This window comes from Trichosurus vulpecula, chromosome 1 (assembly GCF_011100635.1).
Source record: "Trichosurus vulpecula isolate mTriVul1 chromosome 1, mTriVul1.pri, whole genome shotgun sequence".
Lineage (NCBI taxonomy): Eukaryota > Metazoa > Chordata > Mammalia > Diprotodontia > Phalangeridae > Trichosurus > Trichosurus vulpecula.
The window spans coordinates 78778652-78799513 of NC_050573.1; the positions used below are offsets into that span (position 1 = coordinate 78778652).

The window sequence follows — 20862 nt, forward strand, 5'->3', positions numbered from 1 at the left end:
GTGTGATCTTGGGCAAGTCACTTAACCCCAAATGCCCTGCCCTCCCCCCCACCAAAAAAAGAAAAAAAATCATATAAAAAAAGAATTCTTACAATCAATATCTCTGATAAAGGCCTCATTTCTAAAATATAGAGAGAACTGAATAAAATTTATAAGAATACAAGTCATTCCCGAGTTGATAAATGGTCAAAGGATACAAACAGGCAGTTTTCAGAGGAAGAAATTAACACTATCTATAGTCATATGAAAAAAATGTTCTAAATCACTACTGATTAGAGAAATGCAAATCAAAACAACTCTGAGGTACCACATCACACCTATAAGATTGGCTAGCATGACAAAACAGAAAAATTATAAATGCTAGAGAAGATATGGGAAAATTGGAACACTAATACATTGTTGGTGGAGTTGTGAACTAATCCAACCATTCTGGAAAGCAATTTGGAACTATGCCCAAAGGGCTATAAAAACGTGCATACCCTTTGACCCAGCAATACCACTTGTAGGTCTGTATCCCAAAGAGATAATACAAATAGGAAAAGGACCCACATGTACAAAAATATTTATAGCAGCTCTTTTTGTAGTACCAAAAAATTGGAAATTAAGGGGATGCCCATTAGTTGGGAAATGGCTGAACAAGTTGTGGTATATGAATGTAATTGCATATTGTTGTGCAATAAGAAATGATGAGCAGGCAGACTTCAGAAAAACCTGGAAAGACTTGAATGAACTGATGCTGAGTGAATTGGGCAGAACCAGGAGAACATCAGCCACAATGTGCAATGACTAACTTTGATAAGATTCATCTCTTCTTAGCAATGCAAGGATCCAAGACAACTCCAAAGTATTCCTGATGGAAAATGGTATCCACATCCAGAAAAATGGAGTCTGAATGCAGATCAAAGCATATTATTTGCTCTTTTTTTTTCTTTCTTGTAGTTTCTCTTATTGGTTCTAATTCTTCTTTCCAAGATGACTAATGTGAAAATAGGTTTAATATGAATATATACGTAGAACCTATATCAAATTACACGCCATCTCGGTTGGGAGAGGGGAGAGATGGAGAGAAAATTTGGAACCCAAAATCTTACAGAAGTGAATGTTGAAAACTATAAATAAATAAATAAATAAATAACCTCACACGGTAGGGTCTTCAAATACCCTCAACATCCTGGTCATCTCCCTATGAACTTGCTTGTTAACATCCCATCTAAAATGTGATGCTCCTAACTGGACTCAGTAGACCCGGCCACTTCTCTAGCTCTGGAAACAATACATCTATTAACATAGTCTAAGACCATCTTCATTTTGGAGGCTTCCAAATCACACAACAGACTTGCTGAGGTTGTAGTCCACTAGAAGGCCCAGGTGTGTTTCATATGAACTGCTTGCTAGGCAAGAATACAAGTTAAGTACATCTTAAACTTACGGAGATATTTTGAACTTAAGTTCATACACACACACACACACACACACACACATATATATGAACATACACATACACTTGCATAGATTTATACACATGCATACATTTTGTTCCCCTAGACCTGTGATTCTGTTGATATACGGAATGGGAATCCAAGTTTCTTGCGCCAACATAGATGAACAAATCATCTAGTGTTGCCTATTACGCTAAAAGAATAAGTGACCTGCTCGGTGTCAGTCACATAGCTAGTATGTTTTAGGGGCAAGATTTGAATCCTGGTCTTTTTGACTAAGGCTGGCTATCGTGTCACACAATCTCTCACTTTTATTTATCCTTATTTCATTTTGTCAGCTTCAGCCCACTATTCTAGCCTCTGTGCATCTTTCTTAGTTTAATTTTTCTTAATTTTAATTTCTTAATTCAAAAGACCAAAATAATGTATTAGCAATCTCTTCCAGTTTGAGGCCAATTTCAAGTCTGACAGGCTTGTCACCCAAGACTATATCCCCAGTCACTGTTGACAATGTGGAATTGAACAGGACTAAGGAATGAGATCCTTGGAGCACCGTGCTAGAAACCTCACTCAGGTTGATAATGTCTTCGGGTCCGGTCAGCTAAGGGGTTTCAAAACAATCTAACCCTCCTATCATCTACCTCATTTCTTTCCATCTGATTCATAAGGACTGCAAAAGATTATCAAATGTTTGGCTAAAACATAGGTATACTATTTGCAGTTATCTACCTGTAGGACTGAATTTGCATTTGAATTCACCAAAATAGTTGAAATGTCAACTGCAATTTTTAAAACCAAGTGATTGCATTTCTTAGACATCTGGTTTTCCTTCTTTACTTATGCCTCTGCCCCACTCCAGTCCTTCCCCAAAACAGCAGCCAAAGTAATTAGTCTAAAGTACAGGCCTGATTACGTCATCACACTACTTAATAAACTCTTGTGGCTCCCTATTACCCCTTTACCAGGTAAGTATACCTGGTCCCTTCCTACCTTCCAAGTGTTCTTACACTTTACTCCCCTCCACTTACTCTGTAATTCAGTGACAAAGGACTCCTTGCTGTTCTCACACACAACACTCCACTTCATGAAACTAAGTCTTTCAATGGCTGTTGCCTATGACTACTCTCCTTCCTCACCTCTACCTTTTCTGGCTTCCTTATCTTCCTTCAAGTCTTAGTGCTAATCTCATCTTCTATGAGAGACCCTTCCCAGTCCCTCCTTTACCTACTCCAACCCCCAGGGCTTTCCTTCTAAGATTAGCTCCCATTTATACTGTGTATATTTTGTATCAATAAACATTTAAGTACCTAGCCAGGCACTGTACAAAGCAATGATACAAAAAGAAGTAAAACATAGCCCTTCCCCTCAAGGAGCTTACAGTCTAATGGGGGAGACCTAGAAATATAATCACGTAAGTAGCTGGATGGAGGATTGACTGGAGTGGGGAGAGACCTGAGGCAGGCAAACCCACCAGCAGGCTATTGCAATAATTCAGGAGGTAATGGGGGCCTCATGTGCATGTTGTCTCCTCCATCAGAATGTGAGCTGCTTGAGGGCAGGGACCATGTTTTTGTTTTGTTTTGCCTTTCTTTGTATCTCCGGTGTTTTAGCTCAGTGCTCAGCACATAATAAGAGCTTAATAAATGCTTGTTAACTGACTGATACTTGAACTACAGGCCTGCTAGGCCCTTGAGGATCCCTTAGAATAAACTAGAAAACCTGAAGAAAAACTAACTCTCCAATTCAATGAATTTCAGTTTGGGGGACAGATTGTAGAATTTAATTAGGTGTATACCATGACAAAATATGGGATTTTCATTGAAATCTCAGACCAGAAAGGGAATATGACATAATGGATTGAGAGCTGGCCTCAGAGTCAAGGAAACTTGGGTTCAACATCCCCACTCTGACACACACTGATCATGCGATCATAATGCTATTTCAGAGAGAACATACCAACCTGTATTGGTAGAGGGAGATGCTTCATCTGGGATTTCCCTGTACCGATGAAAGCACAAGTCCAGTTCTATTCCTATCCTATGATCGGACTTTCTTGGGAAAGAAATTTTATAAAAAATTCAGCATCTGTTCTTAAAATGTGTAGATGTACTTTTAAAAAAGCTAAAAAGGAAATTTAAAATTACTCTGTGAATGTAAAATTATTAAAGAAAAGGTTTAAATGAAATTTTAGTTTCTAGGTGAGTAGAGGAGGCTCTAGAAGGGTAGAATACATCTAAGTCTAAAGAATTTTCAACAGGTCTGCTGTGGCAGAATTATCTGCAGGAAACAGGTACACACAACTTGGTGAAACAAGAATCAGTATGTGTATTATTGAGCTATGATTTTTATGATCTTCCAGTTTTGTAAATGCGTTTTCATAAAATTTTATATATCTGTGGCAAAAAAAAGAAAGAGTACACACCTGGACTTGCACCAAAAGGAATTCAAACACATACTAGCAACAAAACCAGGATCCTAAGAGAGGAAGAATCTTGTTAGATTTAGCTAAAAAAAAAAGATTTATTGAGGATACTTTATATGCCTACTGCTCTGTACATGATGGTCCCAGTCCCTGATTTGAAGGTGAGCTATATATTCAGGAAATGGATAATAGCACAAAATAGTAGCACCCAATTAAGTACAAATGAGCTACAGAGATCCCTAAGGTCTGGACTAGATCAGAGACCTTTATGGAGGAGGTGGGGCTGGTTGCTGGACACAAAAAGATTAACAGATTTGAATGGGCAAGCAGAGAGGGGGAAAGGACAGAATCATTAATCAAAAGAAACAGAAATGAAAGGACAGGTATTACAGAAATGTTAAAGGAAGAATTGACATGACTTCTTGTTGTTTATCATTCTCGAAAAGGGCCATGACATCAGGGAGGTGATACCATGAAAAACAAGTGAGGGAGGGCTATGCAAAGTCACCAGCCTCACTTTCTCCTCCGGACACATTTGGGTCCAGTGGCCAGATTTCAATCAGGAGGATTGGAGAGATGGCCCTGGATGCAATAGAAGACCTTGACCTTTTTAAGCTAAGGTCTTTAACAGGTCTCAGTTTGACTGAGGCAACACCTATTCAGCGATTAAGGCTAGGTAAGAAATGAGGCAGAGAATGATCTCTTTACCTAGATCCCCACCCCCTTTCAAAAAAAAATCAATCTGAGAAAGGAAGACCCTCAAGATTTCTGGCCAAAATAGAAACAACTGCTATCTACGTTCACTCTGAGCCAATCAGGCCCCAAACAATGACCAAGTGGGGTTTGGCCTGGGACCTATTGTTGGCCAATCAAAGAGAGTCAGAGTGATTTGGGTTTAAGGTATGGTTCGGAAGAAAATAATTTACACTCGTTTGGGCAGAGCATTTGCAGGTAAGGGTATGATACCTTATGTGGACCGAGGGGAAAGAGACAGACAGAAAGGAAAAAAGGAAGGAAGGAAGGAAGGAAGGGAGGAAGGAAAGAAGAAAAGAAGAAAGAAAGAAAAAGAAAGCGAGAGAAAGAAAGAAAAAGAAAGAAAGAAAGAAAGAAAGAAAGAAAGAAAGAAAGAAAGAAAGAAAGGAAGGAAGGAAGAAAGAAAGAAAGAGAAGAAGGAAGAGCTGTGTTGCCCAAATGGCCAGTTCCAGTTGGGTCCCCAGTGGGGGTAGCTCCTATTTTCTACTCACAGGGGTTGTTGTTTGTCCTTCATTCTCAGAGAGGACCGTGACATTAGGGAGGTGATGCCATGACATGCAAGGACAGCTGGGGGCATGGTGGAGAGTGCTGACCTTCAAATCAGGAGAACCTGGGTACAAATCCTGCCTTACTAGTTTGTGTAACACTGGACAAGTCACTTAACCCCTCAATGGCCCAGGTAATTATCTAATATTATAAATGGAAAAACAGTTGCTACTGTGTACTGATGAAGAGTATTTCCTTATCAGGAGCCCCCTAAACCAATGAACTCACTGACTTGAACAAAAAAAAATTTAAACAAAGGGCATTAAAAGATAATGATCATCCTCATCAAAGAATTAATGAAGAAAGTGAGGATCTTAAGGAATACTCTCAGGGAGAACCAGTGAAGTAGACAAAATAGGAAGAAAATTGTTATCATGATAGCTTAGGAAGGACATGTCATGAAATGCTTCAGAAAAGGAGTGAGGCCAGAAAAAGGCAACTGATCTCAGGAAAAGAACAATTTCAGTATTAGTGTCATGGGTGGGGCATATGCTGAATTGGTAAATACTCTAAAAGGAAACAAGCAAGGTATTAATAGGACTTAGGCTACTTGAGCAATTTCAGGCATCTTACTTAATACAGAATGCTGACATGTTTTAGAAAAAATTGTGAAGTTGCTTTCACTGGACTAGGGAGAATATCAATTCCGGCCATGTAGGAAACCCAGCCTCTTGTCCCTTGCCATCCATCCTAACATTCTACAGCATTTTCATTTTAACACCTCCTTAAAGACTTAAGTGCCTCCCCATTTGCTGCAGTCTGATCTCTGTGTGAGTTATTATACCATCTGGCTTTGTACTCAAGGTTCCCCCAAAATCAGGCATCAGTCCACTCCTCTAAATGTACCTCCTATTATTCCCCTATGTGAACAAGTATGGCAAATTCCAGAATAACAGACATGAGGCAGAACAGTGCAGTGCAATAAGCTTGAAATTTAGCCTCTGAACACCAGCACTCATATTCTATGGCTATGTAGCTTATGTGGGGAAGGTCCTGAAGCAAAGAACTCACCATACTACTGCCTTGTTGTTCTCTTTTACTTCTAGGAAAAAATACTAATTCCTCTTTGGCACTTAAAGCTCTTGGCAGTCTAACTCCAACCTACTTTCCAGAATTACTTCACATTATTCCACTTCATATATGCTTCAGCCAAATGGCCTATTTATTGTTTCCCACATATAACACTCTAAGGGGGACAGCCCAGCTCCTCTATTTGTGCCCTTACAAAGTTTGTCCTTCATGCCGGCAACACTCTCCTCTTCACCCTTCACCCCTAACTCTTAGAACCTTCTGTTCCCTTCAAGTATCATATCCTTCAAAAGACTTTTCCTAATTCTTCCAGTTGTTAGCGATTCCCCTACCCAAACACTTGGCACTTATTTTATGTTTAGGCTGTTATCTACTTTCGTGTGAAGGTGTTGTATCCCTCTCAATAGAATGAAAGCTCCTTGAGAGACTGTCTGGCTTTTGTCTTTGCATCCCCAGAGCCTATGTGTGTGTGTGTGTATATATATATATGTCACAACCTATACAGTACTGTGTCTGGCACACAGAGAAGACACTTTGAATGCTTGCAGAGTGACTGAGTAGGCAGTGTGACCTGGGGCAAATCACACCACCTCTCTGGGTGCCAAGTTTCTCAATTACAAAATAAGGGTTTGGGACAAATTATCTCTTAAGTCTCTTCTAGCTCTAAATCTACAATCCTACGAATGATGAAACAAGATATCATTGCACAAAACTTGACAGGGAAAGTCTACAGTGACTAGTCAACTTTGGAACTTATCGTCTAGGTAGGGCAGGCCCAAATAACAAAACAGCATCAAAAAAGGTCTAGAAAATTAAACCAATTTTTATTAAATACTTATTATGGGCAGAACATTGGGCTGGGTGTTAAAATGCCCCTGTCCCTATGGAGCTGACAGTACATAGTGAGGAAGGACATGGGGGGATGGTATATTCATAACTACAATACAAAATCATACATGGTAAGTGCCCGAGAATGGTAGCAAGCAAATTGCTTTGTGAGATTTCGGGAAGAAAACTTCCTGGAGGAAGCAACATTTTAGCTTAGCTTTAAAGTACAGGTAGGAATTCAATAGGCAGAGGAAAGATCATTTCAGGCAAAGAACATCTTTTAAGCAAAGGTATGTTTGGGGGACTGAGCAAAATCCAATTTGGTTGAAGCATGGAATACTTGGAGAAGAATATTGTTCAATAAGGCTAGAAAGGCAGGTACTCAATTATAGGGGGCTTTCAATGTTAGAATAATGAATCTGAGCTTTCATTGGGCAATAGGGAGCCACTAATAGCTTTAACAGCATTTGTCATATGATTAGATCTATGTTTAAGCAATATTAACAAGCCATTAATAATAGAAATGAGAATGTTTGGAGATGTACTTAAATTTTGAAGTTACCAAGCAGCATATCCATGGTCCCCCTTGGTATCTCTATCTGAGTACAGAAAAGGGTTCAAAGTACGGGAGAAAAGATGGCAGGAAGTCCTGGAAAGGAAAAGCATCCCTCTCTTGACTTTTCTTTTTCAGTCAATGGTAGCACTACCTTTGCAATGTCTCTTGAATTTACCCCACGGTACCTGTCTGTAGTACCCCATTAGTACCCATGTAGCACCGATTACCTCCCTGGGATTACTGCACTGTAACAGCCTCTGACCTTGTTTCTGACTCTAGGCTTTTCCGGTCCAAACCATCCTATAAAAATCACAGCTTCATCACTCTCTCTAAAATGTCATCTTTGATTCTGTCATGTTGCTTAAGATCCTGTAACCACTGCTCTTTGCCTGCAGGGTAAATAAAGTCAGATAAGCCTGTCTGCTATGCAAATTCAACTCAACATATACTTATTAAGTGCCAATCTCATACAAAGTTTATACTGTGCTCAGAACTAAGGCTACAAATAGGAAAGGGAAACAATCCTTTCCCTTATAAGGATATAACCCGTAGGAAATTAATATAAGGAAAACTGAGGAAAAAAACTACCAAAGACTGAGGAGAAGGGAAGCCCTCACAGAAGAGTAAACACTTGACATTCTGTGACATAAGGGTGCTCTCCTCCAAATATACCCTTACATTTGGCTCTTGGTCAATAAACATTAAGCACCTACTATGTACCAGCCACTGTGGCTACAAAAAAGACGAAAAAAACAGTTCATACTCTTAAGGAGCTCACAATCTAACGGGGGAGATAACAGACAAACAATTACGTACACAAAAGTTAAATACAGAACAAATAGGAAATACTCTACAGAGGCACTAGAATTAAGAGAGACTGGAAAAGGCTCTCTGTAAAAGGTGAGATTTTAGCTGGGCCTTTGAGCAAACCAGGAGGCCAGTAGGTGGAGATGAGGAAGGAGAGCATTCCAGGGATGGGTGACAGAATCAGAGAAAAAGCCCCGAGCCAAGAGAGGGAATGACTTGTTCAAAGAACAGGAAGGAATCCAGTGTTAGTGGATTGAAGAGTGTACAGAAAGGGGGTAGAGGCGAGTATACGGATTTTGTATTTGATTTTAGGAGTTGATAGGGAGCCAATGGAATTTTTAATGAGTGGGAAGGTGACATAGTTGGACGTGCACTTTAGGAAAAATCACTTTGACAGCATATTGAATTTGGAGTAGGGAAGAGACTTGAGGCAGGCAAAACCCATCAGCAGGCCATTGTAATAATCAAGGTGATGAGAGCCTGCACCTGAATGGTGGGTGGCTGTGTCAGAGTAGAAATGGGAGGCATAGTCTGGAGATGCTGCAGAGGTGAAATTGACAGGCCCTGGCAATGGCCTGGACATGGGGGGTGAGAAATATTGAGGAGTCAAGAATTACTCCTAGGTTGTACTGAGAAGATTGTTTTGCCTTCTACAGAAGTAAGGAAGGTGTGTCTTCAGGGAGGGTTTGGGTTTCTCTATAAAGGGGAAACAGTGAAAGGAGTGCAAAATCCTCTATAATGTGACCCCAACCTACCTGTTTCCAGTCTTATTTCCCGACACCCTATAGTGAAAAGAACATGCTCTTGCAGTCGGGAGACCTCAGTCTGAATCTGTCAGACGTTTACTGAATGACCCTTCACCTCTGCACCTGCAAAAAGAAAATAACAGTACTCACACTATCAGATCGCGTATAGTTGTGAACTAACCAATTAACTAGCATTTTTTATGTAGCTACTATGTGCCTGGCAGTGTGCTCAGTGCTGAGGAGAAAAAATTTTTTTTAAATTAAACAATCCCTCCCCTCAAGGAGCCTATATTCTATGAGGGGAGAAAACATGCATACATACATACATACATACATATATATACACACACATACATATACACAGAATAAACACAAGGTATTTTGGAGGGAAGGCACTAGTAACTGGGGGAGGGGATATCGACATACTTCATGTGAAAGGCAGTGCTTGAGCTAAGTCTCGGAGGAAAAGAGAGACACTATGAGGCAGATATAAGGAGAGAAGGCATTCCAGGCTTAGGGTGCAGTAAATGAAAAAGCAGAGTGACTATGCAAATGATGATGCCTTTAGCAGAAATAGGAAAGTTTAGAAAAGGCATAGGTTTGGGGAGGAAGATAATGAGTTTTGTTTTATACATGTTAAGTTTGAGATATCTGTAAAAAATGAGGTAATATTTGTAAAGCGCTTTGCAAACCTTAAAGCATTAAATAAACGCTAGCTATAATCATTATGTCTCCAGGACATCCAGTTCGAAATGTCCTACTGGGCACTTGGTGCTGTAGAACTGAACTTCAGAGGAGAGGGCAGTTGATGTGGTACAGTGTTGGGAGACGCATGCAGTTAAGTGAGCAAGATATGGATGATGGGCTGGCAAAAGAGACAAACATTTCTGATCAAGAAGGCTGAGTGAACAGAAGCAGAACAGCCAAATTCTCACACACATACTCCAAAAGAGATAAAACAAAAAAGCCAGTCCAAATAATAATTAAAAAAGAAATATTTTTATGCAGCCATTGTAGGTAAAAGGGGCATCCAGAAACCTACATGCAGGCTAGAGGGGGCCCAGCCAGAGGACCCCAGTGAGGAAGATTTAGGGAGCTTTAGCCAACGCAACTATGGGAGGTCCAGTATACCCCAGCAGTGAAGGAGAAGAGTGCTTCAGCAAGGATGCTCCAGGGCAGAGTGGCAAAGCTCAGAGAAGACAGTGATCAGTCCACATCCACCAATGACTCTACTGACATGAACCGTCCCTGACAGCCTTGAAGAGATCAAAGCTCTATATTCAGAGAAGACTGGTGAGCTTGGGACCTGCCAGCACACCCCAGAGGAAGGAAGCAATTGGAAAGGCATGTAGAATGAAGTGTTTATATTCTAACAAGTGACCTGAACAAAATCCTAATGTCTTCAAAGGCAGAGCTAAATAGTCAAAAAGACGACCTGGGGATGGTTTTATTCTGTCTTGATGATATTAACTGAAGAAAATAAAGGGAAGAAAAAAGGATACACTAGGGAAGAAAGGAGGAGGAAAGGATTAAATATAGGCAAAGAATGCTATGTGTGTAGAACAGAGAATAAGCCAGTTTCACTAGACAATATAGTGGAAGAAGGGGAATAATTTTTAACGAAGGTGGAAAGCTAGGTTGGGGACACTTGGTAAAGAGCTTTCAAAGCTAAAGAGAGGAATTTATATTTTACAATACCCTTGAAACATAAAGACACCCACAAAATTAAAATAAGGGGCTAGAGAAGAATTCAGGGTAACAATCATGACCTCAGACAAAGTGACAGTAAAAATAGATATTAGTAAAAGAGATAAAGGGGGAAAATACATTATCCTTAAAGGCATTATAGAAAATGAACTAGTATCAATACTTTACATAGTTATCAAGGAACCTGAAGGCAAAGTTAATTAATTTAAATGGAAAAAGAGACAGTAAAATTATAATTGGGGAGGTCAGGATACCTCTTTTAGACTTAGGCAAGTACGACAAAAAGATAAACAAAAAGTTAAGGATGTAAGGACTTAAACAGAATTGCACACAAGTTAGATATGAAGGCTCTCTGGCAACTGCTAAATGTGGATGGAAAGGAGTATACATATTTCTTAGTTGTGAATGGCAGTTTTTAAGAAACTAAGCATATATTAGGGTAGAAAATCCTCACAAAGAAATGCAGAAAAGCAGAAATATCAAACACATCCTTTACTGACCACAATGCAATAAAAATAAAGAGCCTATGAAATAAAGACTTAAGATTGGAGATATTAATTTAATCCTAAAAATTTGTGGTTTGAAGACTGAATCATAGAACCAATAGATAATTTCACTTATTCAGTGAATTCAGTGATAATTTACTTATTCAGTGCCATACTAATCAAACTGATGGAGTGCTCGGGCCCTAGCCCTAAGATCATGTCTCTGGAAGCCTCCCAATTTCTCAGTAGGCCCTTGTCCTGTAAGGCATGATCTTAGGGCTGGGGACAGAGCACCCCATCAAAACTATCCAAAAATTATTTTATAGAGGTAGAAAAAATATAACAAAATTCACTCGGGAGAAGAAAAAGTCAAGAACATCAAAGGAATCAATGGAAAAAAATGTAAATTATGGTAACCTAGCTGTACCAGATCTCAAACTGTATTTTAAAGCAGTAATCATCAAAGCAATCTGGTACTGACTAAGAAATAGTGGTGGATCAGTGGCATACATCAGGTACAAAATACATAGTAATCGTGTGTTTGATAAACAAGAACTCACTATCTGACAAAAAAGCAGGAAAAACTGAAAAGCAGTTTGGCAGAAACTAGTTATAGACCAATATCTCACATATAATAAGATGAAGTCAAAATGGGTACATGATTTAGACATAAAGGGTGATACCATAAGCAAATCAGGGGAGCATAAAATAGTTTACCAGTTAGATCTATGGATAAGGAAAGAATTTATGACAAAACAAGAGATAGAGAGCATGTGATATAAAATAGATAATTGTGATTACATTAAATTAAAAAGTTTTTGCAAAAACAAAACCAATGCAGCCATGATTAGAAGAAAAGTAGAAAACTGGGGAAAAAAATTTACAGCAAGTTTCTCTGATAAAGGTCTCATTACTCAAACATACAGAGGACTGAGTCTAATTTATAAAAATACAAGTCATCCCCCAATTGATAAATGATTAAAGGATATGAACAGGCAGTTTTTGGAAGAAATCAACGCTATATATAGTTATAGGAAAAAATGCTCCAAATAATTATTGATTAGAGAAATGCACATTAAAACTACTCTGAGATACCACCTCACACCTATCAGATTGGCTAATATGATAGAAAAGGAAAATGACAAATGTTGGAGATGTGGCAAAATAGAGACACTAGGAGCAGCTAGGTTGTGAAGTGGATAGAGCACTGGCCCTAGAGTTAGGAAGGTGTGAGTTCAAATCTGGTCTCAAACACTTGACATTTATGAGCTGTGCGACCACGGGCAATTAACCCTGAATGTCTTGCAAAAAGAAAAAAAGAGAGAAACACTAATTCACTGTTGGTAGAGTTTTGAACTGATTCAATCATTCTGGAGATTGATTTGGAACTATGTCTGTGCATAGCCTTTGACCCAACAATAGCACTACTAGGTCTGTATCCCAAAGAGATTTTTTTAAAAAAAGGGAAAAGGACCTGAATGTACAAAAATAATTATAGCAGCTTTTTGTTGTGGTAAGGGATGCCCAACAATTGGAGAATGGCTGATTAAGTTGTGGTATATGAATGTGATGGAATGCTATTTTTACGAAATGATGAGCAGGTTGCTTTCCGAAAAACCTAGAAAGACATACACAAAGACTGATGTAAAGTGAAGTGAGCAGAACCAGAACATTGTACACAGTAAGAGCAATATTGTATGATGATCACCTGTGAATGACTTAGCTATTTTCAGCAATACAGTGATCTAAGACAATTCTGAAGGACTCATGATGAAAAATGCTATCTACCTCCAAAAAAAGAGAACTGATGGAATCTGAATGCAGAGTGAAGCACATTTTTAAAAACTTTATTTTTGGGGGGGAGGGGGTGTCTGTGTTCTTTCACAATATGACTAATACAAAAATATTTTTTGCATGACTACACATGTATAACCTATATCAAATCACTTGTCTTCTCAATAGGAGGGAAGGAAGGAAAAAATCTGGAACTCAAAATTCTTTTAAAAATTAATGTTAAAATTATTTACATGTAATTGGGAATTTTTTTTTAAAGAAAATGATGAAACAACATATCAAAACTTTAAGGATGTAGCCAAAGTAGTCCCTAGGGGAAAATTATTATCACCAAATGCCTTCATTAATAAAGAAGAGAAAAGAGATTGAGAATCTAATTGAAATAACTAGAAAAGAGTATTTTAAAAAAACTACCTAACACCAAAACAGAAATGTTAAAAATCAAAGAAATTAACAAAATCAAAAGCAAAACCACAAATGAACTGTTAAAAAAAACTCAGACAGAAAAATAGCTAAGTAGTTAGTTAAATTGATTTTCAAAAGGAAAACCAAATTGCTAATATCAAAAACAAAAAGAATTCACAACAAATATAAGTGAAATAAAGGATATTATCAGAATTTTGCCAAATTATATGTCAACAAAGATGAAAAGGATGAGTACTTAAAAATATAAAATGCTCAGATTAACAGATAAAGAAATACAGAATTTAGATAACTCAATTTCATAAAAAGAAATTGAACAAGCCATCAATAAAGCCAAAAGAAGAAAGCCCCAAGACCAGATAGTTTTACAAGTAATTTATATCAAATATTTAAAGAAGAATTAATTACAATACTACATAAACTGTTTCTAAAATAGGAAAAAAAGTATTCTACCTAATTCCTATGATACAAATATGATTTTGATACCTAAATCAGTGAAAGACAAAGCAGAAAAAGAAAACTATAGGACAATATCCCTAGTGAATGCTGTTGTCATTCAGTAGTTTCAGTCATGCCTGACTCTTTGTGACCCCATTTGGATTTTCCTTGCAAACATACTGGAGTGGTTTGCCAGTTCCTTCTCCAGCTCATCTGGCAGATGAGAACTGGGGAAGACAGGGTTAAGTGACTTGCCCAGGGTCATACAGCTAGTAGGTGTCTCAGTAGATGTGTCTTCCTGACTCCAAGCCAGGAGCTCCATCTGATGCATCACCTAACTGCCACCTCTGAATATTGACGCAGAAATATTAAGTAAAATATTAGCAAACAGGTTACAACATATTAAAAAAAATTATACCATGAGGTTGGATTTATACCAGTAATACAGGCTCTTCAACATTATGATAACTATAAAAATAACAGATCATGTTACTAAGCATAACAATAAAAATTACATATTAGTGGCTAATTTTTTTTTTTTTACAAAGTGCAACATTCCATTCCTGTTAAAAACGATGAAGAGTTCAGGAATAAATGGACCTTTCCTTAATATGGCAAATTGTGTCTATCTAAAACCAATATTCCAAATTACTAATAATTAGAAATGTGAAAATTAAAACAACTCTGAGGTTCCTACACCTATCAGCTTGGCAAAAAAGGAAAAGGAAGATTATTGGAAAGGCTGTGGGAAAACAGACGCAATAATGCACCGCTGGTGGAGTTGTAAATTCGTCTAGCTGTTCTGAAAAGCAATTTGGAACTATATCCAAAAGTCAATAAACTGCATACATTTTGATTCAGCAAAACCAAAACTAGCCAACCTCAAAGATATCAAAGAAAGAAGGAAAGGACAAAATATAGACAGAGAAGCTCTATTTGTTGTAGCAAAGTACTATAAACTATACTGCTATTCCAATTGTGTCTGACTCTTCATGACCCCATTTGGAGTTTTCTTCCTCCTCCAGCTCATTTTACAGATGAGAAAACTGAGGCAAACAGAGTTAAGTGTTAAGTGCTCACAGGATCAGACAGCTAGTATGTGTCTGAGGTCAAATCTGAACTCCAGTCTTCCTGATACCAGGTCCAATGCTCTACCAAGTGCACCACCTAGCTGCTCTACTATAAATGAAAGGAGTGCCTATCACCTGGAGAATAGTTGAACAAGTATATGAATGTGATACAACAGTACTCCAAGTAAAACATGATGAAAAAGATGAGAAGACACATGAAATGATGTAGTGAAGGGAGTAGAACCAAGAGAACTACTTATGTAATGATAACGTTGTAAAGAAAAACAACATGTAAAGACTTAAGAAAATTGGTCAATGAAATGACCAACCCTCTGCCCTTCCAGAAAACTGTCAATAATGTACTATCCATCTCCTGACAGAAAGAGGTAATGATCTCAAGGTAGATATATGTATTTTAAGACAAGGCCATTGTATTTGTTTTGCATGTGTACATGTATAGACACACATACATACATAAAAACACATTTATTACAAGGATTTTGTTTTTCCTTTATTTTCAATTGGGGAGTTGGGGGAAAAGGGAGGTTAGCAATCAAAGGGGAAAGAAGAGGTTGCTGAATCATTTAAAATGTATATTAGCCTTCAACAGACGTTCAGGATGAAACAGATGAATAGGACAGCTTCTGAAAATAACTGAATTTATTATATACTTAACAGGAAAAGCAGGCTGTATGTAGCAGAGATTCACAATTTTATATACAATTCTCATTATCTGTTTGACTTTCTATATGGAAATGCTCAGTCTATTTGGTGTTTAAGTTCTGAATTTTAAAAGCCAAATTAAAAAAAAAACTACTGAGTCGTCAAATAAGCAATAGGACCAAGAGGAGTAGCGTCACAAAAACCCAGAGAGGAGACAGCATTTAGGCGAGAACAGTCAATCAATCAATATACATTTATTAAGCACTTACTATATGGATTAGAGAAATGCAAATTAAAACAACTTTGAGATATCTTATACCTATCAGATTGGCTAAAATGATAGAAGCAGAAAAGGACAAATGTTAGAGGGGATGTAGAAAAATTGGGACATTAATAAATTGTTTGTGTGAACTGATCCAACCATTCTGGCGATTCTGGAATTACGCCCAAAGTTATAAAACTTTGTATACTTTTGACCCAGTAATACCACTATTTGATATTTCCCGAAGTGATCGGGGAAAAGGAAAAGAACCTATATGTTCTAAAATATTTGTAGCAGTTCTCTTTGTCACTTGGGGAATGTCTGAACAAAGCTGCAGTATATGATTATGATGAACTACTACTGTGCTGTAAGAAATGATGAGCTGGTTGAATTTAGAAAAACATGGAAAGACCTGCAGGAAATAATGAAGAGTGAAATGAGCATAACCAAGAGAACATTATATAAAGTAACAGCAATATTATTTGAATAATAACTATGAATGACTAAGTTATTCTGAGTATCATACTCAAATCAACTACAAAGAATCTATGAAGATGCTATCCACCTCCACAGAAGGAATAGAAACATGCACACTATGGTTTTACATCTATATCTATCTATCTATCTATCTATCTATCTATCTATCTATCTATCTATCTATCTATCTATGTCAAATGGTGGCCTTATCTAGAGCAGGGTGGGGAGGGAGACAGTTTGGGACTTAAAATATAATAAAAAAAAGAGCACACGTAGAGGGGTTGGCCTTGGAGAGTAGACAGTTCACCTCATTATCAGAGACTGAAGGAAAGTTAAAGAGTAGGAAATTATGTCATAGGGTTTCTATATGGAGAAGAGGAGGGAATTAATCAGAAATGGTCTACATTTTCTCAGGGATTTAAGAGGTGACACACTCAGCCAAGGTGGAAGAAGAGGCATAGCAGGCTTAAGGAGAGAAGACTCAAATCAAGAAGCACTTAGTAAGCAGCTACTAACTAGACCAAGGCACTGTCCCAACTGCTCATTTGATCCTCACAACCACCATGGGAGGTTGGTGCTATTATTATACCCATTTTACAGTTGAAGAAACTGAGGCAGGCAGAGGCTAATGACTTGCTCAGGGTCATGTGGCTACTAAGTGTCTGAGGCCGGATTTGTGAGAACATTACCTAGCTGTCTCTTGCGTACAAACAAGATACATACAAGGAAAACTGAAGACAATCTCAAAGAGAAAGCTATTATTAATGGGGGTTGGGAAAGGCTTCTTGCAGAAGATACAACTTTAGCAGATGCCTGAAGAAATCCAGGGGCAGAGATAAAGGGGGAAGAGAGTTCCAAACACTAGGGACACCCAGTGAAAAGGCAATGAGTTGGGAATTGGAGTATAATGTATAAGAAAAAGCAAGGTAGCCAGAGTGTCTAGACATCAGTGCCGGGGGTGGCAAAAGAGGAATAATTTGTAAGAAAACTGAAAAGGCAGGAGACCAGGTTATACATGGCTTTAAAAGTGAATTTTATATTTGAACCTGGAAGCAACAGGGAGGCAGAAGAATTGACTGAATTGGGTGGTGATATAGTCAGACTTATTATGCTTTAGTATGATTTGGAATAGCTTTTGTGGGGAGTGAAACAGGAAATCAACAGGGAGAATAAGAGGAATGCCTTCCTACGGTGAGGGCCTAATAGATGTTAAAGAAATCCTATGTGACCCTATTTATTATCATATTCAAATCAGTCTCCCAAGTATCCTTCTAGCTCTTTCCCAAACATGCTACTGTCACTTTTACTGATACGTTGCTGCTTTCTCACCTGGAATGCCCAAGTAGGGCATTTTTCCTACCCATATTCTACCTATTCTTAAATTTAAATCTAGATAAAGTCCCAGCCAGCTCTCCAATAATAATTCATTTATACAGTTTTAAAGTTTTACAAAGTGTTTTCATTATATCTTAGTCTCTCCTTCCTCAATTTTCTTCGTTTCTGACTTTATTTGTAAGTATGTGTCCTTGTGAAAGGGACTGGGTTTTTTTTTTTCTCTTTAATGTCCCAATTCCCAGCAAGGTGACATACATATAGTAAGCATTTAATGTTTGTTGAATTTGAATTTCAGATTTAGATTTTATCCCACAATATCTAGAGCATATGACGTGGTAAAAAGACCACTGGATTTAGTCAGAGGCCCTAAGTTCAAATCCCATCTCTGCCACTTATAACCTGTTTAGACAAATCCTTAAGTTCTCTGGGTGACCATTTCCTTATATAGAAAGTGAGGTAGTTGGACTAGAACGCTTAAGCTGTAAATGAAAAAGAGGACAGCAGTATGGTCTAGGCCAGGGTTCTTAACCTGGGGTTCACAGGCCTGAAAGGGCCTGTGGATAGATTTCAACGTGTCCCTAAACTTGTATGGGGAAAATTACATCTTTATTTCAATATAATTGTTTTCCTTTATAATCTTACATTTTATTTTAGCATTTAAAATATTATTCTGAAAATGTCAGTCCACAGACTTCAACAGACTATCTAGCTGTCCGTGATACACACACCCTCTCAAAGAACCTTTGATCTAGACTCGAGGACAGCGCTGGATTTGGGAATCAGAAATATCTGGGCTTCCCATTAGCTAAAAGACTCTGGGCAAGAGTCCAAAGGTAACTCCAAAACTCTGAGTGGCACAGCAGCTGCACATCTGTATTGGGAGTTCCCTAAAGCAGAGAAATTACAAATTTGCTCTAAGAAAAAGTGCAGAACACAATCTAGTGGTGAAGCTCACAAGACTTAATATCAAATTTTAAAAACTGCTATATGTCCTCTACTTAGATAGACTTTGATCTAAGTCAGACCTGAAAAGAGTTCCTGAATGGATCCTTTCATCATTCTCACTTTGCAGATAAGCATAGGGATTCATAGTTCTATTCAGACTATGAAGCAAGCTAATGTCGATGAAGGGATTAATACTCAGGTTTCTTTAGACCCCAAATATGGTTATTTTCTTCCTGTAGCAGGGGTTTATAGCCTAGAGTCCACGGACTCGAAAGAGAATGCCTGGGTAGATTTCCAAGAGTCTGTGAACTTGGACGGAAAACAAAAAAGTCCTTATTTTCACTTATCTCTAACTGAAAATTAGCAAGTCATTCAATTATTTAAAAATGCTATCCTGAGAAGGGGTTCATGGGCTTCAGCAGGATGACTGCACAGGGCACACAGAAGGTCGAAGCCCCACTGCATTCCACCATACTGCCCCCCACCCAGCTATCAACTGATGCTCCTTTCTCCTCAGGGCTCCAGTTAGCCATTCGTGGTCTGCGCCCCACAATTCAGCAATTGGGCATCTCTACCTAACCACTCCCATCCAGCAAACATTAACGGCCTACGGTGTGCAGACATCCGAGCTGGGCTCCAGTTCCGGGTTCATCGTGGGGTCTAAAACCCAAAAAAGGCCCACAACGAAGCTCAGTAACGCAGGACCTCGGGGGCCGGAGTAGGGCACCGGGGAGGTGCGAAGCCAAGCGGCCCCGCGAGCGGGATCCCGTGGATAATGGTCCCGACAGCCACGAGGGTAGGAGGAATCTGGGGAGTGGGGACCCCGAGATGCTCATATAGCCTCCACCCCTCACCCGCCTCCCTCGGGCCCGGACTCACCCACCGCAGGGAAGGGGAAAGATACACTCACACCCACACACACACAGATCGCGGGCCTCCACAGCCGCCCACCCGGAAGAGACGCGTCCCGACCCCCGACCCGACCCCCCACGGGCGATCCGGGACTTTGGCGGGACCGCTCTAGGACGGCTGGCGGTCCCCACGACTCGATGGATGGCGGGTTCGATCTCTGGTGGGCAGGAAGGGGTCGGCTGGGTGGCAGTCTCTTTCCCACCCCAGGCTGTGGGGGTAATAACATCGAGGACCCTGGGGTTAGGGACAGGAAGGAGAAGGCTCGGGAGCCCCTCGGGCCCCCGACTCATCTTTGGGCAGGGTCAGAAAGTAACGAGGGCCCCCACCGCGACTCCTCCCCCGCCCCACAACGGTTCCCTCCACAAAGATGGCTGTTGCGGCCTTTCTTTCCCCTCATCTGCCCCCAACAGACATGGCCTCCTCGCGTCTGTCGTTCCTCCGCTCCTGCCCCTGACAGATATGGCTGCTGCGCTTCCGCCTTTCCTTCGTCAGGAAGCCTCCGCGCGCCCAGTTCGCGCTCTCTCCACTCCACCCGGCCTTCTTTTTCCTCGCCAAACTATATGGCCACCACAACCCTGCCTTCCTCTCGGCCACCCCACACTGACATGGCCGACATGCGCCCGCTCTCCTCTCGCGCCCACAGACGTGGCGATCACGTTCCTGCCTTCCTCTCTTCCGCCCCCTACTGACATGGCGGCCAACAGATATGGTTGCAACGCCCTTCCTCTCCTCTCTCCTTCCTCCTACAGACACCGCTGCCTACGGAGCCCGCTTATAGCCTACGGATTCTCGCTAGGTAAGCACGTGGTGGCCACGCCCATTTCCGCCCCCACCTCTCCCCAGGTGCGGCTGCGCAAAGGACCGCCTGGGCGCTGATTTGGGCTCTGCATTTCAAGGGCTGGTAGCGTAGTTCGTCCTATCAGGGAGCCTCTCACCGGTGTTTCTCAGTCCAGCCGGTCTTATGTTGATGACCGGTTCTCTCCGGCTCTAACTCGGGCAGCTGGGCAGCTCGAGGCGGGGGCGACCGGGGACTAGGCGGCAGGTGCCGGGCTCAGCGCTCCCTTTGGCCCCCGGCTTTGTCCTAAAAATATCGGGGGCGGCGGCTTGAGGGAGAACACGGTGGAAAGAGGCCTGTCCGGGCGGGTGAGGCTGGAAACTGAGCCTAGCGCTTTAGCCCGGTCGTGTGGGATGGCCCTGCCGGGACCCCGGGGCCAGCCGGAGAGGG

The 20862-nt window shown here is 40.1% G+C and overlaps 1 protein-coding gene across 1 annotated transcript in view; it reads right to left on the reverse strand.

Annotated features, from left to right (window-relative positions):
• Positions 1–19671, reverse strand: part of LOC118830382 (zinc finger protein 239-like) — a 31673-nt gene extending 12002 nt beyond the window's left edge. Inside the window, exons 1-2 of the mRNA XM_036737313.1 lie at positions 19605–19671; positions 9136–9249 (exon numbers count right to left, since the gene is read on the reverse strand). The gene's annotated coding sequence lies outside the window, so the exon portion shown is untranslated. The remainder of the gene's footprint in view (positions 1–9135; positions 9250–19604) is intronic.
• Positions 19672–20862: the final 1191 nt, after the last annotated feature.